At 38.8% G+C, this 23526-nt stretch overlaps 1 protein-coding gene across 2 annotated transcripts in view; it reads left to right on the top strand.

The window, feature by feature from the left end:
• The window catches only part of asip1 (agouti signaling protein 1), a 50694-nt gene that overhangs the window by 14221 nt on the left and 12947 nt on the right, over positions 1-23526 (top strand). The window contains exon 2 of one of the 2 annotated variants that reach the window (XM_041034262.1): positions 18526-18615. The gene's annotated coding sequence lies outside the window, so the exon portion shown is untranslated. Of the gene's footprint in view, positions 1-18525; positions 18616-19410; positions 19721-23526 lie in introns of those variants that run through there. The other variant, XM_041034261.1, reaches the window with a different exon arrangement.

Here is a 23526-nt window from a genome sequence, read left to right as displayed (position 1 = left end):
CACATCATTTATCATCATCAGGTCCACAATATGACAACCCCCCCCCCCCCCCCCCCCCCCCAAAAAGCAGATATAGTGTTCACAATGATGAATGGCCAAACAGTTCCAAGTTTCTGTAGATTAATTTTTACCCTGTGATGAAAGCCAACAGCTGCCTGGAAGGAAGGAGGAAAACTAAAAATCCAAAACACTAATAGCAACAACAGAAGGTGTCTGTGGTTTATGGTAAATGGGCTAAAACGTGGATAAATACTAGCAGGACGCTAAAATGGCTCAAGTAGCAGGAAGGTTTGTTTGTTTGTTTATTAAGATCCCTGTTTGTTTTTGGTCAGGGTGCTTGGTCACATTGCTCATCACAATACAATAACATAATACATCATAATGCACGTCCACTGTAAATAAAACAGTCACAAATAGCACAATTTAAGTGTGTTAGATTATATTAGTGTGTTAGATTAGCTTATCATCATTTAACATTGTTTGCCAATGGAACTCTGACACATTAAATAATACTTTAATACTAATTAAAAAAAAAATCTTCTCATGTAATGCTCTTTTAGTATTTCTTTAAAACCATATACATTATTTTATTTTGTAATGTAATTTGGGAGTGAATTCCATTTCTGCATTGTTCTGTATTTTACTGTATGTTGAACTGATGGGGTTTGGATTTTGTAAAGTAAAACAAGCTCCAGCACTGTGCTTTGTCAAATAACTATATGTACTTGTCATAACACCTGTCAACCTTTACAAAATATACAAATAGGCTTTTGGGTTTAATTTTAATTCTCTTATTACAAAGCAAAACAAAAATAGGTAACTATTTTTTTGAAATTACATCTTAAACTTTTCTAAACACATGAAATGAATTATATAAAATACATAATAAGCTAATAATAATATCCTTCAACATCTCTAACTCTGAACTTTTTAAACTTGATTTTTCAGCTTTAGTACCGTGTTCAGTCCATATTGACTGATAACCCAAGGTGGCAGCCTTTAGTTCCTGTTAACCCGTGACTAATGTCATAACTGTGAGTTTCAGTGAAGCTGAAGAGTGTCCCATGAAAACACAGTCAGACCTGCTGTGCGTGGGTAAACAGACCCATATGTCACCTCTCTCGCATCCTCTGTCCTCAGTCTCAGTATAATATATGTTACTTGCCGTGGTGTTGTGTGTCACATCATTTACATTCCCACTGGGTCCTCACAGCAGGGGACATCTCAGCATGTGGTCATATCTGGTGTCTGTGTCCTGGAACTTAGATGCGGACTGTTTCCTCTTCTGTTTGTGAGGTTTTACCATTAAAATAACAATTCTGGGAAGATTTTTCAACTTAAATTACAATTCATTTCAGGGATTTAATCAACAAAAAAAGCTTCACTTTTTTCTGGCTTCTCAAATAGGAGGGATTTTTTAAAAAAAGTTTAGTTATTTATTTATTTTTGTATTGTTTTGTTAATAGTTTTGAGTCTGACAAAACTGATATCGTGGAGGGACGTTTTCCACTACACTTAAAGTAAATTCCACATTAACTGACAATAAAAAAATAATATGTATATACAAATATATACAATAATATAAGAATAAACAATAGTCACAGTTCTAGTTTTTTTTCCTTCTATCGGCCTCTAACAAGATTTCAGGTGCTTGTTGTCCCCGTTCAGCCTTGTACCTCCTATACGTGAAACTTTTCCTTCCTTGACCACTTCTCTCCTTCTCTTTCTCTCTTTGCCTGTTGCAATAGTTTTCTTCTGTGACTTCACTTTTAACAATTTGTGAAGCTTTTCTTATAAACATGTCACTGTTTTTGTGGCCATTTGTGCTGCCCTTCATTCCTTCTTTATCTTTCAGGGGGCATGTTGCCTTTTAATTTGATAGTGTTAGTAAAGATAGAAGCAGGGAGCGTGGGAAGAGGTAGAGATAGAGAGATATGATGGACAAGAAAAGTCTGGACTGGAACTGAACCAATAACTTTGCAGTTAGATGGAATGCACCTTAACCACTTGGCCACTGGAAGCACCAACATCCCTGATCTTAATTCCCTTGATAAAACAGCTGTCAGTGGACACACCAGTAAACCTATTTAAATCACAGAAGAAACTGTGGCAACCACCGGCACTAACTGAGGTGTTGTAAATTACTCTGATGTCAGTAAGGTCACTGGTGGAAAATTTCTCCACAGGAAATGAATCATCAGACCTTTTTTAAGTGTCTCCTGAATGTCAGTAAAAAAGTCTGAAGCCATTAGTTTCCTTCATTGTAAAACACCACAGACCAAATGGTTTAGTTATAAGCTCAAGCACAAGAACCAGCTTAAATTTCAAAAGACTTCGCTGTCATTTACTACTGACACTGTGCAGAGATGTCTTGTTATAGTAAACAGTGCTCAAGGTATGGGGGAAATAAATGAATGAATGTATTTATTAACAGTGTTTTGACTATTTCACGTACAGTTCTTGTTTGAATATTGTGGGTAAGAAAAAGTGAACAAGAAACAAATCTGCCTTTCTGTACAAATATGTTTAAGTTGCTGTTGCACAACTCGAGGAAACCTTGTGTTTTTAGAACAAAGTTTCTCGTTGGCCAGTTTCAGACGTCTGTGGTTTGCTTGGCAGCAGTGCTGTGAATATAAGTTAGGGTGGTGCTGAAAAGCAGCTATGTGTGCTGGGTTAAACTCCCTTTGATTAATAAAAAAGGCATCTACAGGCCGACATGAGAATCTGGTTTACACTGCATACTCATCAACACACATGTAGATACTCTGATTCAGTCTAGTCTACTCTGATTTTAGCTGGCATTTGGCAAAGTTAACGGGAAGACCTCCATGTGCCTGTTTACAGGCCTAAGGAGAACAACTTTCTTCCTTTATTTTCTTATTCTTCTTATTTTTGAGACTACAGTTCGGCTGGGGACGCAATGAGTGTCTCAAAGGCAGAGATGAGCAATATCACTGTGATGACGACAAGAATGTAGTGATCACAAAAAATAAAACCTATGGCAAAACCTACTCTTGGATCCACCTGATAGTAACTGAGTTAAAATAATTACACGTCTTAGATAAAAATAAAATGATAAGGACATGAATGATTAGGATGCCTGTGTAACAGGTGTCAGTCAAGCATAGATGAGAGAGATTCAGCGAACTGCTGTCCACCATTTATTTGGCTCTCTGCAGAAACATAATAGAAAACACACATACACTTTACTGTCCTCAGTTCTGTCACTGAACATGTGGCACAGTCAAGGCAGCTCTGAGTTTACTTGTCCTTATCATTTCTCAAGCTACTGCCTTAAAAATGATTAAAAAATCATTAATGTTACAATTAAACAATGTAAATGCATAAGCCAGAGACTGACACAGTCTTCCTACAGTCTCGTGGCCTGAAGATCACAGTTTTATTCAGTAGTTTGGATGTGATATAGATTCTGGTCACCGGTGGTCGACCTGAGCTGCAGTCCAGTCTTTGACAGGTCCAAGGAACAGTGCTGGCCTTTGAGATGATTCACGTATTGCAGCATCATGACAGAGGCTTGGTCTGTGTACCATTATCACCAAATGAGTACGTTTTTCTGAGCATCCACTCAATCAGAAAAAAAAAAAAAAACAACAACCATGCTCACAGGCAATGTAACCATAGCCTGTGAGCAAAAAGGAAACCCTGCTCTGTGTTTAATTTTACCTTACCTGTACTTACCTTAATGACAGAGACCTTTCTTAAAGCTTATTAAGAAGACTACCTCTTACCCTTTGTTTCCTGTCACAAATTTGATGAGCCGCCCAGTGATGCTGGACCAGAAAGAAAACAAACATAAAACTAAACTATCAGCTGTAAAGATAACACCTAAAGGAGTGAAGTAATGCATGAAATTGGTTGGTGGAAGTGGCGAGCTTTTCAGAACCTGACATTTTGTCCAAACTTATTATTATTTTGTCAGCAGTGTATTTACTAGATGGCAGTTTAAATAATAGTCTCACTCATTAAATACGTGTCCTTTTCTGTTTGATGTAGAACTATTGCTCATTTTCCCTCTAAGCCCAATACTTTATATTTTTAATTTAAAATGTGTTAATCTTTCTTGTGTCACTGGAGGCACTCGTTATTTCAAGTAAGAGATCTAATGAAAAAAAATATTGCTGCTCAATTAGATAAAATTTACAAATAATAATCAAAATAGATATAAATTCTGTTACACAAGGACCGACCTGTCATCCAATCAGAAACATTTTCATTGTGCTTTATTGTTTTTGTTGTTTTTGTTTCTGCTCCACCAACTTCAAGCTCCTCATTTTGAGAGGCATGCTGTAGTAGTTTGGAACTTAAACACTTTGGCCTCTCCACTATAGTAAAGTTGAGGACATAAAGAACCATAGTGAAGGGCCTCCAACAGGATGCACAAAACCACATGGCTGCACACGGCAGGCCAAAAGCACAAACAAGATTTTTTTTTTTCTCTCATTTAGCTGATGTAGGTTTCTGCCAACCTGTTTTCCATCAGTATAATCCTGCCATTTTTGGAACCTTTTATCAAGAGATAAATGACTTATGTTCCTGTTTGATTCCACACACGGTCAAAATGAGACTCCCCACCAGCAGAAAACCACCTTCAGTGACACTGCTGACCAAATATATGGACACAGGAAATAAAAGATTGAAACTGGTAATTCAAGGTATTTGAACCAGAAGCATGTGGGGATGTAGCATCTCAGTTATTCAGAGAACACGCCAAACCACCCAGAGACAGTGCCCAGTTAGAAAATTATTCTGTGGAATATTTGGGCCAGATATTTGTGTTTCTTCTGGCTGAATGTATGCCCGGTTCCTCTGCCCAAGTCCGGCCTACATACAGCATGGCTATCAGATGCTACCTCCACATCTGGACCAATTCTGACACATGCAGAGAAAAGTCTTCCTGGCTGTTACCCAACACTGTAGGAATCAGCCCAGATGTGGAAGAATAAGGGCCAGACTCGGGCCGAGGACCCACGGATATATAGGATTATATAGGCTGGTTCAAGTCCTTTGAATCACCACCCATCCCAAATTTGTTAGCAAACCAAAAATGTCTGGTGTTACACAGTCATGACTGATGAGCTTAGCAGAGTCTTTGTTGATAGGACTGAAACTTGTGATTGAAACTGAGCTACGTCGCAGTAAGGCAGACGAGGACATCCAAAACATATGATCACTGTTCTTAATGTTCTGTTATGAAATATGAAAAGACATAGGATAAATTTCAATGTGGCAAACAATAGCTGAGGCTGAAAAGCTTGGATTTGCTTGCTTGTTAACATTTGATGGATGAGCTTAACAGAGTTAAGCAAGCTAGCTATATTAGCTTACATTCTTAATTGCATTTCTTCATGCCCATGATGGTCAGGTCTTCTTTCGTCCTCAAATAGTTCTTGCAAAGCTTTGAGTTGTGTTTGGGGTCATTATCCTTCTGCAGTCTGAATCCTTCTCCACCAACATGCAAACCAGAGGATACAGAATGTCATTGAAGAATGGAGAAGTATTTCTCCTTGTTCAGGGTGTAGTCAATTCGGTACAGTTGTCCAGCTCCAGCCCCACCATGTTTCACTGTTGGTTTGACACGCTGCTGTATCCCTCTCTCCGGTTCGTCTCCTTGCATACATTGTTTTGTTCCTGCCGTAAATCTCAAACCTGCATCAGTGAATCTCTTTTGTATTCAAACTTTAAGTAAAGTGTTTTATCCTGATAATTACATCCTTGATCAGTACCAGAGGTGTTACACAACTTGGAAAGAAACAGACAGTGTTTCAAATTAACCACCCCATCACAACAGGATTTATCAGTCTGAAACCATGTTTGCAACGTTGTGTTTCTCCCAGGGAGAAGTAACAGATGAATAAATTAATAATTTCTTCAAATAAATAAATAAATAAATAAATATCCATCCTGTTTCATTTTCATACAGTTGTCTAACTTTAGCCTTTTCCCCTTGAGAGCGATAAAGACCCTGTTCTGGTGCCAACGACAGGAACCAGTAAACCTTTTTACAAACTGCCCTACTTTTCCACTGGTTTGAGAGAGGAGGCTTGAGCTGATCTAACCAGAATCCAGATGTGGGAGTTGCAACAAAAACACACAGCATGCACAATGGTGAATCAAAGCTCCAGCAGCTTGTAAACAAGAGACGTAAACAAAGTTTTACACTGCTAAAAACATGAAAACACAGAAATCATGCTGGATGTTTTTAAAAAGCCCAATCTAGTTTCACTCACCCCTTAATAAATCTGACTATTCCTCACCTGCCTTCCCTCACCAAAAGCCGTCAAAAACAGTCACTAACCAATCAAATGTCTCAGACATTTTACACACATTGACATTTTTTAAATAATTTTTAAGATTTTTAAAAAAACCACAACATCTATTCTTTATATCAATGAATTAAAACTCACGTTATGAACTTTTACCTTTGGCATCACAAGGGTGTCAAAGCATCCTTGTCTGATCAGATACTTGCCCTCCAAACCTAAAATAAATCACTGCTGCAAAAATAAAATTGTCTTCAGATTTTTTTATTGGTTAAGGGTTGGTTAGGTTTAGGTAGAAAATCAACTTGGCCAAGGTTAGGGAAAAATCATGGTTTTGGTAAAAGGTATGATGGATTTATTGCCTCGTTAAGGTTGGGGGCCCTTTGTAGACATGGTTACAATTATATGTGATTAAGGTTAGGGAATAACCACAGTCGTATAAAGAGACCAACGCTGACTGCCAGAAGGACCAAACTCCTCCCTCTGTGGACTTTGTGGTTCTGTAACAACGTCACACTATATCCTTCTCTGTTCCCAGTGGACAAGGGTCATAATACCGTTTATTGTGAAAAGGACTTATCTCACAATGTGTCAAAGAAATTGTAATTATACTATACAGTCCTCTAGAATTTCATATAGCTCATATGTTGCGTACTGATAATAAGTAATGAAATATTTCAAACAGCCTCAGGGCCGAGTTACACTTGAAAATAAATGGTATGCATGTCGTGTTGTCAGAGGAATTCATAGCTGTTCATTCATAGTGTTGCTCCCAGTTGTTCACATGAAAAGTGACAGAAATAGTTGTGGATAATAGAAATAAAGAGAAGAGTGAGTTCAAACGCAGTTTACTTCCTCACCTCTGAACAGTTGACCAGCCACGACATGAAATGGATGTGAATGATGGATCAACAAGCAGTCCTCATAAAGCGTACAGCCAATTTCAGTCTCTGCTTTGGCAGAGGTTTATTTGGTAGTTTCAGACTAATGCTACTTAGCTGAAAATGCTGGCTCCTTTTGGCATATCCCCCATGGTGGATATGACAGTTACAAATAGGGCTCAGTAGCTAGCTGCTAACAAACCTAAACAGAGCAGTGGTGTTTCTTGTCCAGCAAATTGTGTTTGATAAACTTTTACAGACGCCAGCCATGTTTAATTTTGTAGTCTATCTAACTCATAACATAGCATTTGTTGGCCTATGGCGTTGTCGTGGGTAATGACAGTAAGAAGCTGGCCACCTACACATCGAACACGGAGCAGCATTATCAGACTTGTGTTTCCATCCACTCGATGAATGTTATTTAATCTTTTTCTGAGCTTTTTTTTGCTGCAAGCTGCTGAGATCTGTGAGACTTAACCTTAAAATCTAATATATCATATAAGGCAAGTTTAAAACTTGCCAACTACACATTACAGTGAAATGATGAAAGACAGTCTCTGTGTTATGTTAATTACAGCGATAAAATGAGTTTTCCCTGATTAAGTGTTTACACTGTCATAAAGCAAACAGACACGGGCAGGCTGCCAGCCAGACACCTGGTGTGAATTAACCATAACGTAAATAACTGGATCAGTTTTTCTGTGCTATAAATTTAGTTAAGGCTTAAAGCATGACAAATGAAATACAGTACTCGTCAGCTCCCACTAATAGCCTGGAATACCCAAAAGTTTAGAATTATGTCATTACCTTATAATCACCCTGAAACTTTGCCAAAATTGTTATGTTGTTGTGTTTCGGGCAAATCATATGGAAAAACTTGTATAAAGATAATTTTTAAAAAATGTGGTCATCCTGTGAGAAGCTGCTCTCTCTGCACCTGTTGTACAGTCTCCAGTGTGAAGGGGATTTAACTGCTTTATTTTATTTTTTATTTTTATTTTTTTCATCTTGGCTGCCAGCTTGAGCCTGTGTAGTAAATGATATGTGTAGAGAATTAGAAAATTTGTTACTGGGAGCAAAGAGCAATTTTTTCATGAAGCAAAGTTTTATGTGTGAATAGAAACCTAAAAACCTGTGAAGAGAGTACTCCAACAAACATGAACAGAGTTTTTCTATTGAGCTTAGTTTATTACTGGACTTAGAACGTATGATTTAGTGCAAATTTAATTTATTTTATTTTACTACTTTCCTACATCAATATGGCCCTCTACCTTCACTGGGTCCAGACTGGTTGAGATTTCACTAAATTTCTGTGTGATTATAACGCTTTTTTTTCCAACACATGAACGTGGTTTTCATTACACTGATTTTACCATGAACTGGAGTGTCAGTATTTGGTGGTGGAAATGTGTCTACTAATAGACCAAATAAGTGGGAATGGCAAATTAGAAACCCATGTTTAGGAAATGTGTGTGTTATTAGGCGCAATTACCGAAGACTGTAAACTCAGACTCATGAGCTTCTCTGAAGAGTTCACATAGTCTGAATGAGTTAAAGAGTAATGAAATTTTACAGTAACAATAATCTGTACAATCAAATTCATTATGTGCATGTTTTGATCTGCAGGATGCAATACGTCTGGACTTACGATGATGTAGAGATTAAATAAGTCTTACTATGTTTGTTAAATGAAATCATGAAAGTTGCATGTCGGACGTCTCTGGGCAGAGAGAGAGACAATTGACCAAGTAGAGAGGTGCTAAACCATTCAGAGCATTGTGAACTACTAATACAATTTTACAACAAATCAGTTGTAAGAGACAAGGAACCAGTGTAAAGAAGCAAAAATTTTGTGATATGCACTGTTTTGCCTGTTTTGGTTAAAACTCTGGCCACGGCATTTTGTTCTAGCTGATGTCTGAAGTGCAAGATGGTTTCACACAGTCAATGTGCTTTGTTAACGTTAAATCACGATCTACGGTTTTAAGACCACATATTGTTCTGTCATTCCTTGATTCCACAATAATTACTGTAGCTTCTCTTTTGTTCCCATTTAATTTCAAATAGTTGTTAGTCTCTTTAAGCAGCCTGTTAATCTGTCTGTACTGTTGGGTTGTTGAGATCTATAGGTGAAATTGTGCGTGATGCACATAACTATGACATTTCACACCATGTTGTTGTGTAATTCAGCCGAGCGGGAGCATGCATAGAAGTGGACCAGGTATGGAGCCCTGTGGAACACCATCTGAAATGCCATGCGTTTTGAAACATGCTCCCCAATGCAACTGTTTCATTGTGCCTGTATAGTCAATATGGTGATCCACTGTGTCTAAAGCAGGACTTGCCTATAAGGAATTTCTCCAAGGTCAGTCAAAACGTTGAAGCAGTTTCGGTGTTATGACCATTTCAGAGGCCTGATTGATATTTGTCGTGAATATTATTGTTACTAAAGATTTTGCTGATGAAAGATAGATTTTAGACAGGCCTGGATACAGATTGTTCTTGCTAAATCAGTCTTGCATCAGAGACAATGTGGTGCACAACTTCCTTAAAGAAGTGTGTGGCAATGGCATCTAGAAGAGTGGAAGATTTTACTTCTGTGACAAATTCAATAAGTTCTTAGTTATTAAGTATGTTTACAAAAATAAGCCTGTTAAGTTTGAAGTGTACTGATCACTTGTTGCCTCCTGGAAATGTGTTTAATGCTTGATCGAATATTAGCAAATTTCTCTGTTAAAACTGTGAAAACTCTTCACGTTTTAATGAAGATCAAGGAACACAATTTACTGACATGTTGTGGTTGTCAACGCATTTATAGCTTGAGAAATCTTCTAGTCCAGTTAGACTTGGCTACCAACATTATAAAGGAGGGGAGAGGTTTCCTTCAGAGGGAGTCTGAACAAGCCATTTTTGGAAGGAAAGCATGAAAAAGTCAAAGAACAACATTTCTGACTGATAGCTTTCTGACAGTAAAATTTCACAGTGAATGCTATTCATGGAATGTTACTTATTTAAATGCAAATAATGCAGCAGCAAGGTAAATCTGCAAAGGCTTTGCATCAAACCCAACTCAAGTAAACAACATGCAGACTCACAGCCAACAGTCTCCTGAGTTGCAGAGTGGGTTCTGGAAGTATTTTCCCCCCACTCCCAATTTACATTTCAAAGTTTTTTTTATAATATTCTCACTGTGGTTGAGTGCTGGTGTGGAGTAGCTTGTGAAATAACCGGTAAGATGAGATGGTAAAACCAGTCAGCCACAAAAGCTCATCCTGCTCTGAATGGCCATTCTCGTAAACGGTTTGAATAGTCTGCCATCATGGCCTCTTCCTGATCTCTCTCTAATAATACTGCCTTTTTTCCTCAATCATACAAATGGGGATAACACAATTTTGAACCGTCTCTCCTCAAAGGTGTTTACAGTGTTGCACTGATCTTGATAGAGGAGTTCAAGAAGTTCAAATACCATTTGGATCATGTGTATTTATCATAACAAGCAAATTACTGCAAGCCACAAGAGCAAGCGCTCAGCTGTCTCTGAATTTCACGTGAATCTTGGAAGCTGATTTAATGGTGTTTCTTAGTCACTCACTCACTTATACAGGCAGTGACTGCCATGTAGTAACTTTTTTTCAATAGCAGTGACACGGTGAAACTGTTTCCACTTTCATACTGTTAACAGCCTAAATTAGCAAACTTGGCCATATCTGTTTCAACCCCAGCATAGCCAAATTATTCATAGCCTACATTAAGACAATAAACATTTCAAACATAGTAAATCAAACTTACCTCCGACTTCTGGCAATGGGGAAAAGTCCGCTCTTCTTCACTGGTAATGCAAGTAAACTGTGCATGGATAATGAGAGGGGAACCCGAGGTGAACCTCAATAATTACTTCTTCTCCTGCAATTGCGTTGGTGGTTGACATTCAGGTTAAGTGTATTACTGCCACCATCTGTTCTGGTGGAGAACTACTCGTTAGAGGTGCACTGTTGAATTGCGTCGCTGTGGGAACACCGATGTACAGAGATGGTTCCGCCAAAAAAGTTGCCGGCAAATCGGTGGTGGGAGGGTGGCCGGGTGGGTGGCCGAAGATCAATCTATGGTGGCCGTGGCCACCATTGGCCACCCCCTGGCTACGCCCCTGTCCACATTATAATAATAATCAGAAAAACTTTATTGATTCCCACAGGGAAATTGCTTTTTGGGAAAGAGGAAGCAAATAAGTAAAATAGTAAAAACTACAATAAAATAGTTATAATAATAAATACACAGCCAGGGAATGGAAAAATATTTACAAATGCAAATGTGCAAAAAGTAATGTACAAATTGGAAACACCTGGTCTCTTCAGCATTAGCACACAGCAGGTCCAGGGTCCTGTCCCCGCTGGTAAAGTCCACAAACTGAGTGAAAGTGTGGAGACTCTTGTCCAGTTGAAGTCCCACTCTCAGTTAAGACCGAGAGACTGTTAAAGTTTTGCCTTATAGTCTGCAAAGCGTCTAAACCACAAATATGTCTGCAAGTAGTCTTAACCATGGGACCATGAGCTCATCTAAATTCTGCTCTCAGTCACAGAGGCTAGAAAATTGTTTACAAAGGGAGAATGTTGACTTGACCAAAGCTGAACAGTAAAAAACCCCAAAATCTATAGCTCATGACATGAAAGCTGCTGAAATGTGTGACTGTGACTGTGCCATGGACATATGGACTCATTCACTGTTTTCCATTGTTGTGGATAGATTTTCAAATTTTATCATGTTAGAGAATGTGTTTGAAACTGGAAGTTCCTGACTGACTGGATCCCAGTTCTTCCCAGTTTCATGACATGTTTGAGCTCAGGGGTGGCTCAGGAGGTAGAGTGGACTGTTTGCTAATTCAGTACAATTCAATTTTATTTATATAGCGCCTTCCACAATCAAAATGGTCTCAAAGCGCTTTACAGAGACCCAGAGCCTTACCCCAGAGCAAGCACTTAAGGCGACAGTGGCAAGAAAAAAACTGCCCTTTAACAGGAGGAAACCTTGTTAAAGGGCAGAACCTGGCTCATATGGGGGACCCTCCTGCCGATGGCCGGGCTGGGTGAAAGGAGAAAGATAGGACAGCTGGGAATGGAGGAGAGAAGGAGAAGGATGTGCAGCATATAAAACATGATACAAACAGGGTTGGAAGTGAACAATGTCAGAGGGTCAGTATTCAGATTACAGAACAGTTAGTGGATACTGTGTCAGCAGATTACAGTTGTGATAGGAAACAGAGCACAGAAGCAAAACACTGTCATGATTGGTAATTATTTACATTACAGTCTGCAAAGAATATTAATCCAAAATTGATCTGTAGCAAAGTGGAACATTAAACACACTAATGTGTTAGAAATGGATAATTGTAGACAATAAATAGCGGCAGGTCGGTGGAGCCAGGACCACAGACAGAGAACGTGCAGTTACCTGCCAGAGTTACCTGCAGACAGGTACAGAGAAATAATCACATGTGACGCAACATAGAAATAGAAAAATAAGATGAGAGACCAAATCTAATATGCAACATTATTCTTTTAGGGTGTGCATGATATTTTGCAGCCTAAATTATTTAAAATATTATTGAGGGCACATTATAAATGTCATTCTAAAGGCTGTTGTGGCTTAGTTGAATCATTCATTTAGATTATTGTGCTTTTGTTGCTTCAGTTTTAGTCTTGAGCATACACAGTTTGTGCATCTGGCCACTGGTTTGTGGTGATCTGGAAGAAATCTTTTCACTTGTGATGGAGTGAATGAACTAGTACATTTAATAATTTACACTTGAAAAGCTCAACAGCAGCATGTCTTTACAGCGTTAATGTCTCTGTGAATCCACAGACCTCACTGCCATGAGTCACTGCGAGGACACACTTGATTATGTTTCAGACACAGTATTGTTCGGCTGACTTAAGAATCCACTACATTTATTGCTTAGGTTTTGTTTTTAAATGAAACTTCAAAAGTCAAGTCGGCAAAATGTGGTGAACTTTTTGAGTTGCAGACAAAAGAGAACTTTTAATCTTGGAGGAAGAGCACATGTCTAAATTTGCAGATCCTAACTTTCCTTTACAAACCTCCCTTCATTCACTGACTGAACCTGTGAGTCATTGTAAGAGTCAGTTTCTCCTCACAGTTTTATGAACTTGTGCTAGATTTATATGTGATGTATAGATATACACAGAGTTGACTCATTCTTTTTTTTTCACAAGTTGGATTCAGATCGCTTGTAGGTAAATAAACTGCTACAAACTACGTCCACGTCCGAGATAACTGAGTGTGTGTGTCTTTGTCTGAGGGGAGATTTGGTTTGTTCCATGTTGATTGATCTCTTCACGAATTGGACTCGACCACCAGAGGCAGAGATGATCATCATGATGGAACAAATAAAATGTTCCATCTTGTTTCCAAATCCTCCAAATAGTCGTTTCCATGGAATTTATTTCTTGTTCACGAGCACGTTTGTGTGTGTTTTTGGTACTATTAGGCCGCATATGTTTCCATTTGTAGAAAATCATGGGCAATCATGTTGAGGATGAGGTCTTCACTCTCTGATTTAACTAATTCTGCAGGAGTGAGAAAACTAACACCAAAGCCACTTTTGTTAGTGATGCTCTCAAACTTGCTAATTTAATTCCCTTAATGACAAAAAACACAACTAGGAATTTTCTGATGGATCTTTCCCATATTTAATTGTTATAGTTAATTGTTTTTAGTCATGCTACCATGGCTCTATAGATGGCAACGTGTAGGCTAAAGTATCTAAACAACTAAATGACTTTAAATAACATTTTGTACTTGCACTTGTTGTTCCCGGAGGATGAATTCTACGTGATCTCCCCAGACTTTTCCTGGGATTTAGCTCAAAGCATTTAGCTCAAATCATTACTGTGCCCAAGTACAGACTCACAAAGCTGATAGCATGACTGTAAACTCTTGTTTTCCTACATATATTAGTGAAATTGACCATGAACACTTGCAAAGTTCCAGCTTTTGTGTTCCAAGGCTTTGTTCTGATATAAATCTGTAAGAGTGCCACTGCTTTGTTTATGAAGCTAGAATGACGGCTGAGATGATCTCCATCCATGCGGTTTATACAATAGGTCAACTAAATCGTGAGAAAAATAGAAGTAAATGACTATATAAATGTAACAGCTGTCTCATCGCAGTTACATTGAATATTTTCTATATTAATGTGATGCTCTTCACTAATGCAGACGACTTCATAAAGGAAAATTATTATGTCAACTATAACAAGTAAAAGAAAACTGCATGTTTTATGGGGAGCGTTGGCATGGCAGGAACATCATGTTTGACCAACCAGACATCTTGAGCCATGTGTTGCTTAATTTCTCTGTTGTGCTGCAGCTCTTCAAAATTAAGTCATAAACAGCAATTAGAGTGTCAGCTCTACTGCAAAGCTCTTGGAAAGGAGTGTTTGGCTGCTGGCTGCTGGCTGCTGCAACCCTCCGCCTCTCTGACTTGGTTTTTGGCTCTTCTGACTTTCACTCAGCATCTAGTGCTGCCAGTTCGCTCATCAGCGTTTGAAGTGGATGAGAAGATGGTGGTTCAGGTCTGATGTGCCAACAAAAAAGTCCACTAATGTCAAACCAAGCTGATGTGATAGGTCATAAATAAGTTAAAAATGGAATGTCAGTCATGTTTGGGGCTCCAAGCAAGTGTAAACCATTTTTCTTTAGGAGAGTGTTTCTGCCCTTAAGTATTAGTATTGGCTGCTGAAACATGTCTGAAAACACATTCATGAACTTTGCATGCTGATATAAAATCATAAAAGACAATAAATCATATGAGGCAATGAAAATATATTAATAAAAGGCAGAATAGTGTCAGATGCTTACGAAAAGTGGAAGGTTCCAAAGCTCCCATTGGAAATGGAAGAAACATAGTTCACAAGGTTTGATGACTTTATGATCTCCCAGATGTTCTGACACAGCTGACAGATTTTATGTGATACTTAAAACCAAATTATACAAAACCAAATTATTAGTACCACTCACCTGCTATAGGCGTGAAAGGTGGCTGTAAGCGTTTCCTCCCTCATACAAAACAGTTACACTCCTGCAGCATAATCCACTTCTTCACTATCCATCTTTACGCTCAGAACGATCCAGATTCTGAATGTTTGCCAGAATATGGGTGAGCTCCCATTCATTCTCAAGCCGATGGGATCGGTGTTTAAGTTTATCTTGTGCAGTCCGCACATTCATTTAAATTAAACGTTCAACTTTCTTTCAAACCAGGTTGTGTTTGTGCACAAATGACAGACATCTGTGTTTTTTTTCTTGTTGAAGTTATCCTGTGAGAGTTTGCCCGCTAGTAGCACAACAGAGCGGTGTGGTGCGTGGATACCAGAGGCAGTATTGTCATCCTACTGATTTGATGGGTATCCACGCACCACACCGCTAGTAGCACAACAGAGCGGTGTGGTGCGTGGATACCCATCAAATCAGTAGGATGACAATACTGCCTCTGGTTTCGCATTATTCAGCGGATTGACAACAGTTAGCAGTAACACGCAAGGAGACAAAACAATGTGTCAACAAAGGCAAGATTGCACACTGGTAAACGCAAATGCAGGATTTAAAATAACAATCCCTTTAATCTAGCTTTGCTAATGTTTTATGAGGAAGGAAATGCTTTCAGCACATTTGTTAGGCCTCAGGGACACAAACTGTGTTTTACTGAGTAACACTGAATGTAAACACGACTTTGTTTAAAAGAAATCTCCTCAGGGCACATTTAAATTGAACTGGTGCCCCTGTGGTTGCCCATCAAAAAGAGACTGTTAAAATAAAAGTGGGAGGTGGGGGGTCAAGTCCCCCCTAATATTTATGATGACCGGACATCAAATGCCTCCTAAAGCTCAAAGAAAACACATTTCCTCTGTTTAACATTGAGTGTTAAACTGACTCCAAAACACACTGGAGGTTCACTGGACTCCTCCTGATTCATGCTGGTGTTGATATCAACCAACAACAGTCAAAGCAGCAGCTGTGCACAGCTTGGGAGGACATGCAAATATGTCTGGCCACTCTGTGTCCTCTACACTACATGCACATGTGATCACTTAGGGTCTGCTACACAGGTAAAAACCATCAGTTTAACTTTTGAAAAATGTGTCTCGCATTATCTTTTGGTGCATGGACCTTACCACCATCCAACAAGAAGCTGGTGGTTAAGGAGTTAATATTTAAAACACTGAGAAATATTTAGTGAGACTGCGTGTCAGCACATTAGGATGCAAACAGGAGCAAGCAGAGACTCAGCTGTGATACACACAACAAATAACTGAGAAATAGGCAAATTTCACTTTCCACATCTGCATAGCCATGAGTGTTTTCTAGTGTGCGTTTGTACATGGACATCCAACGTAACATTTACAAAACAGTGTGAGAACCTGACATTTAACTTGTTATGGTTATGAAATTATGTTCATGATAATGAGCTGTTTTCTCTGTTACGAGAACCCCAGAGACTGGGCTTTACATCCGGAAACATAACGATAAAAAAGTTTAATAATACTGCAGTGACAAGAAGTGGATATTGCTCTGCAAGATCAGCTATCTTGGTGGAAAACAAATATGTTGTCTGTGGACATTTTACTGTTATGTTCAGTATCAGTGTATAAATTTATAACATTTCTTCATTACTTACTGGTCACAGCTGTGTTTCTTTCCAAACATATTTTCTGTCGCCAATATAATTTCTAGGGCTGCAAAGGAAAGGGCTGCATGTGAACAGGTACTCACCTTATTGCTCTGGTTTGGTCTCCACCATCTCCTAAAAAAACACTTGTAACAACACAGTTACATGAAGAAAGTGTAACAGTCAGAACTGCTCTCCTAGCAAAGCATGTGAAGGTCAAAGGTTACCACACTCAGTGGACTACCAAACCACAGGCCACCTCCCTTGATCTCCCACTTTGCGATCCAAGAAGCCAATACCAAAGAGGTCAGAGGTCATGCCTGAATAACACTCAAGTGTGGCCCTGATCTTTCCTTTTTGTTTAGACAGACCTGAAAAGATCAGACCCAGAAGTGTGAGAACTGAGAAGGTTTTCTCTGTTGGTATTTAGGGTATGACTTCCGAAGAATAAATCAGCCCAACAGTAGTTTTAAAATTTTGAGCTGTGTCTATCATCTGACATCTGGGTCTGTTCACGCTGCCTTTAATCTGCTAATGGTTCCTCCAGTGGACAAAAATTATTCTAATCAGCAAAGTTAAATGAACAAATAACTAAAACAGCATGTATGAATGCACAGGGCGGAGTTATTCACCTTTGATCCATGGCCTAAAAAAATAGTCAGAGGGAAACAGACTCAGCAGGCATAAGCAGAATCGAATTGGGTTTGAGTGGGATTTTTTATTTTCTTTGAAAACTGAGGATACATTTTCAGACTCTGCACATAAGCTTCCATATGCCAAGTAATCTTTGACCCTAATTTTCTGTCTGGTCAAAAAACGCACCTCACATAGTTTAATCAGTTTGATACTTTGTGACGCTTTCTCATTTTGTGCGAATTGCCTTTTAAACATGATGTTGAACAGATGACATGTTTCACAAGCACAGAAAATAACACACTACCTCTGTCTGGGGGTCTCAGAGACCCCAGCTGTAGAACATTTAAATACAATGGATCTTCATATTCTTTATGTGTGTGATTGGTGTTGATAATGCTTTTTTTTATTTTGCCCTAACCCTCCCAAATCCCCCCAAATCTATTAGGATTAATGTTCTTGGAGTTACGTAACAGTTTCTTGATGTGATGTGTAACAGGCACTCCAAACTCTCTGGGGTCTCACTAACCACAGACATCTTTCATCAAAAGTGCAAGCCCAGGTTTTAACAAAATGAAGACTAATCACTTAAATATTGGGAAAAATGTTTTTAAAGTTAGTTATTATTACAAGGCTTGGTCATTATAAACGAGATGGCTGTTTCCCTGGTTGGAAACCATCCTAGACATTTAGAGATCAGAGAACTCGTAGAACAACATCATCACAGCTCTTTGTGCAAGGCCGACAACTCATGCAGGTAATGCCATTCTTCCTTCAGATTAACCGCAATCTTCTACATGGAAGAGGAAAAATAAACAAAATTGGAAAGGCGAAGGCAAAACTTTAATTTAATTTAACGTGAGAGGCACGTGTTAATCACCAATCACAGTAAAATTATATTCAGATCAGATCAAAGCATCTTAAGTAGTAGTGACATAATGTTTAAGAGCATCTGTAAGACTAATGTACTTCAAGATACAAGGTCTTTCATTTTGATATTCCAATTTAAAAAATAAATTGTTGAGGTTATTTGTTACTTTTAATTTTAGGGACTGACGGGCTGGTCTGAAAACATACTTGGAGCCATTACAGACTCCAGTTTACTGTCAACTGATGTGAAGAGTTTCTTCTGGCAGCAGGTAAGAAAAGCATTTAAACAAATCTTACACCTCAACAGTCCCTGTTACTGTAATCCTATCATTTTTAAAGCGCACTTATTATCTTTGTTGGTGGAATGTTATATAGAGTTTTGATTAGAAATGATTTTATTGTGATACATTTTTCATCAGCCTGTATTGATGACAATTGTTCGCAACACATTTTATCCATGCATGGCTCTGTTGGTCCGTCGGATGTTTGTGGTCCACAAAGGATGATGATTCCCTGACTTTTCCACTCGCGCCACCAGCGGGTGCTAGTATGACTGTAGACTCTATAGTTTTTCATAGTCAAGTTTTTCACTTTTCCTGTGTGAAAACACTAAAGACTCAACACCTGCTCAGAGTTAGATTTAGTGTGTTCTCTGTAAAAGCTTATGTTGTAGTATGGCATTCTGGAAAACGCAGGAAACCGCAAACAGTATAACTTGAAGTACACAAGCTTGACAGAGGGATCCAAACATTACATTGCACAATCACAAAATATCTGAACAGCACGTGAAATCCAACAGGTGAAAGAGAAACAAGGAAGGATTTTCCTAAAAGGCCGATATACAGTGGTAACACCTACCAGGAAAAAAACACTTCACAGGAGTCTGGTTCACATTTATCTGTCCATCCTCTGCATAATGTGACCTTTCCCAGCCCCCAGCCCACTGCAGCACTGGTCCCGCCTCCAGTTCAAACCCCCCCAGTATGTCTTCATTATCAACAGCCAGGCAAGGTACTTCTACTTAAGCAGAGATAAAAGAAGAAACGGAGGAGAGGGAGATAAAGGGAGGTTTGGAGAAAGACAAAAGCTTGTATAGAGAGAGCAACAGAGGCAAGGGAGCAAAGGCAGCGCGAGGGAAGAAGTGAAAGAAGGCAAAAAAAGACAATACGACAAAATCAGAGGTGAAGTGTGGAAAAAGGGAGGGAGGAGAGGAAAGGAGAGTGGTGACTTGTGGACCAAAGAGGCAGAGAAATAAAGACGTGGAGCGAGAAAGAAAAAAGGGGGAGGGGGGGAGAGCGACCCACTGTAGAAACGAGAGAAAACGAGAAACTGAGAGTGTGACAGACTGACAGACAGCTGGCCCGGGAACCTCAGGTAAGGCAAACGGAAATTTTGATCTTGTCTTGTTCAAACAGTTCCAGGAAATTATCTGAGCGATGGGAAAGCATGGCGAGACATCAGAGGCTCAAACCCTTGGAGCATGAATCAGAAATTTCAAAACATACTTCTTTTATGGTCCTCATGCCTTAATTTGATGTCAGAGACAGAAAAGCTGAATTTAGTGGACATCATTCTTTCTGAGCTTGTTAAAAAATTCCTCAACAAATTTTTCCTGTGTGCCAGCTGTTAAAGGATTTCCCCAGCTGTGGCCTGTGAAGTGCAGTGGCTACAATAAACATATATGGTTAAAATAAAAAATCTGGGCCCAAAGATAAAAAACCAATTCATAACTGAAGTAAGCCGAACTGCAGCAGTTATATTAAACATGTCCGATGTTTGGATCGAGTTTACGATGTGGCCTCAATGTGTTTTGACATGTTAACGCTTAATCGCGGAGAAAAAGCTCGATCAGGTTGTGAATAGTGAAGGAGAACCGTAGCCGTTTACGTGAACGCATGCTGCGAGAGACAGCAAAACTTGACTACTCTTGTACTCTTTTATGATTTTGTTTGAAGCAAAGCATCAACGCTGTCACGGCTCCATCTATCAACCGCGCGATGTCGGTCCGCTATCGGCTGTCAGATGAAGAAATAGAGAAGGATAGGAAAAGTGGTTGTACTCATGCTCCAGCAGCAACAACATGTCGTTACATGTTATTATAGTATCTGCGGCAGATTTCTGATTAGAGATAAGATGCTTTAAGTTCTGCACAGACGTCGGAGTGAAAGCTGCTGCCCCGAAACACTCAGGATTCATTTCGACACACTTTACACGAAGAGCATGACGCTGATCAGCCACAGCATTAAAACATGTTTATATTCATGTATACATATGTGTGTGTCTGTGTAGGCATGGGCACACACACATTTTATATTTAAGATTACATATAAGACTATACATAATATGTTTATAATGATTTAAGGTTTTGAGGGTTTCCATTAGTGGTTATTTGTAAAACTGCAGCCAAAACTTTGACAGAAGGTCAATACAAAAGTCACATACACAAACATTATGTGCTTCATATCTAATAAAAGTTTTATTGGAAGATCATGAGTGTAATCATAAAGTTTGCAAAACTGCTTTTAAGCTGCACTTAAATATCAAAGTACAGAGAATATTATAGTTTTAAGACGTTAATGAGCGCTCCCCACACAAAAGGTTCTCTTGCTCGTGACATAAAAAAATGAATAAAAATTAATGAACACCAACATAAACACATGAGCGCTGTGATTTTATGGAGCTCGGTTCTTGATCTCTGCATGCTGGCTTGCCTCTTAAATCAGAAAACATTTTTCAATTTTTAGCAAACCGTGCCTTATGATATTTAATATAATCTTAGATACACATCTGCATGTACATTTGCTTTTTCAGCACAAAGTTACTCCTTATAATCCTTCAGATAGGATCTACATCAATCTGATTTAATAAACTATAACTATATTGTTGTTGTGCATTATCTGCAGAATAATTTAGAGATTTACCTGTAAAACATAACAATTATAAAGTGATAATTATAAATCTATAAGTTTAACTCTGGCTATGATACATAATAATGACCAGTGAATGTGATATGTTGTAGATTTGCATTTGTAGATTTGTAGGTTTGTTGTCAGGAGGAACTCTGAGTAAACAGCATGATTTCAAACAGCAACTTGATGGTTGATTGAAGTCCTCCCTCGGAAAATCTCATCAGTGCAGTCCTGTTTCTTTTTTTTGCCTAAGCAAGCTCACATCCTGTTTAGGCAAGAAAAAGAAAAAACAAATCTCCATGCAGCATCATTCAGGTATTTATCTGCTGTTAACGCACTTAGATGAGCAAAACATATGGTTAAAATTTTCTGCAATGAGCTGATTCTGATATAAATCCTGTAGCTAAAAGTTCAGCTTCCAAATTGGCATCTTAATGAGAGGGATTTGAGGGATCAGAATGCCCTGAGAACAGAGATCATCTTTCAGTGACCTGTCAACAATAATGTCCAGATGTGAAATGCTTACTCTCTTTGCTGCAGAAAACAGATAAGTCTGTCATGTAAGGACACTTTGCATCCTTTGCTTTGGTCACTTAAGTGGTAATGCATGAGATTTTCAGTTGCTGATGTGAAGTAACTGTAACTCTGGAAGTTTTGTACTGTGTCTCATGGACGGTGAAGCCTGATGTCAGATTTCTGTCAGTGGAGCTGCTTTGGTCTTTGTGTGTTTTGGGGCGTCGTAGTGTTTGGTGGAACAAATGCTAAAAAAAAAAAAAACAGTCATAATGATGCTTTACTTAAGAGAGCAGAGGCTTGACAAAGAAATAAACAAATCCCCGAAAAGGACCAAAACCAACAATGAACTTATCCTACTAACAAGTCCTGCCTGTGCATCCAAAGCCGGATATGCAAAGTCTTATTCCTCTCTGCCGCTGGAAATACTCACTAGAGCACCCAATTTGGATTAATCTGCCACTAAAATTTGTCCCACGCACATGCACAATTTCCTGAGCTATTTTGAGCATTCACAGAGCCTTTTTTTAAAAAAACAAAATCACATTTATGAACCATTTTTAAAGTTACACCTTCAGTCAGAACTGAGGGGCTCGTACCACAGACCGAGCAGGACAGTCAGAGAGTATTGAAGGATGAGCAAACACATGGTTTTAGTCTTTTCAAGAGATTTGTGAACAATAGACATGTGGTGGATTGGCTCACCTGACTTCAGTGAAAAATGGTAACGCAGGCGAGATGTCTCCGTTAAGCAGATGGCTGACTGTAAGTAATAAGTGTGACATCTCATTGACACATTGGCCAGAACTGTTGAATGGTAATTTGCAGTGGAAATATGGAACAATAGGCGTTCCACTGAATGTGACGAATGATTATAATGCCTGTGAAATCAGGTTCACGCTCAGCATTAATTTCATGACTAGAGTCAAACTTGTATAAAATCTGGTTTTTATTATTTTCCTTTCTCTTCATTGTTGTGATTTTCCACTGTCTCCTCACACTTGTGATTCCAAAACTGCTGCAACTGAAAACAAGACGTATTCTATCTCCAGGAAACTCCCCGTGGTTACCTGTTGGCACTGACAGCATTTAGTTTTAGTATCTGGTTGTGTCTGTGGTGGTATATTCTGGCATGCGACGAAGGAAATATAATCTATACTACATTACTTGGAGAGGTGAAACTCCTTTAGTTGTTCTATTCTTACAGTACTGTCCGACTCAGACCCACTCTGTGGAGTGTGTTTGGAATCCTAATGTGAGAAATGATATGAAGCAGTTTGCAGAAAGGGAAATCTGCTGTAACCCTGTGGAACTGAGAGCATTTTCTCGATTTTTACATATCTCGTTGAATTCACCTTTTCATAGTACTTTAATATAATATGATCCCTGTGTGTTTTACATCAAAACATATCATCTCTCTCTATAACAAAGCACCCATTTGGCCATAGAGATGAAAAGTTGAAGTCCAGTTTTTGAAAACATACCTTTACTCGTGGATGGATTGTTTTGGTGTTTGAAATATGTTTTACCAAAGTCTGGGGTAGGAAAGTGGTAGCATATATGAGTAAAATAACAGATAAAAGCATGATAAATGTCTAAAACGAAATGCTGTAATATCGTCTTTTGAGTGTCACTGTCACTCTACTTTTACCAAATGTTAGAGGGACTGAGGTAGAATGGGGCTGAATAATGACTTCATACTACATATCAGGCTTGATGGGAAGTGTGCAAATAGAACATGAGCATTTCAACAGTTTT

This window comes from Toxotes jaculatrix, chromosome 3 (assembly GCF_017976425.1).
Source record: "Toxotes jaculatrix isolate fToxJac2 chromosome 3, fToxJac2.pri, whole genome shotgun sequence".
NCBI classification, from domain to species: Eukaryota; Metazoa; Chordata; class Actinopteri; family Toxotidae; genus Toxotes; species Toxotes jaculatrix.
This window is presented reverse-complemented; position numbering and strand designations above follow the sequence as displayed.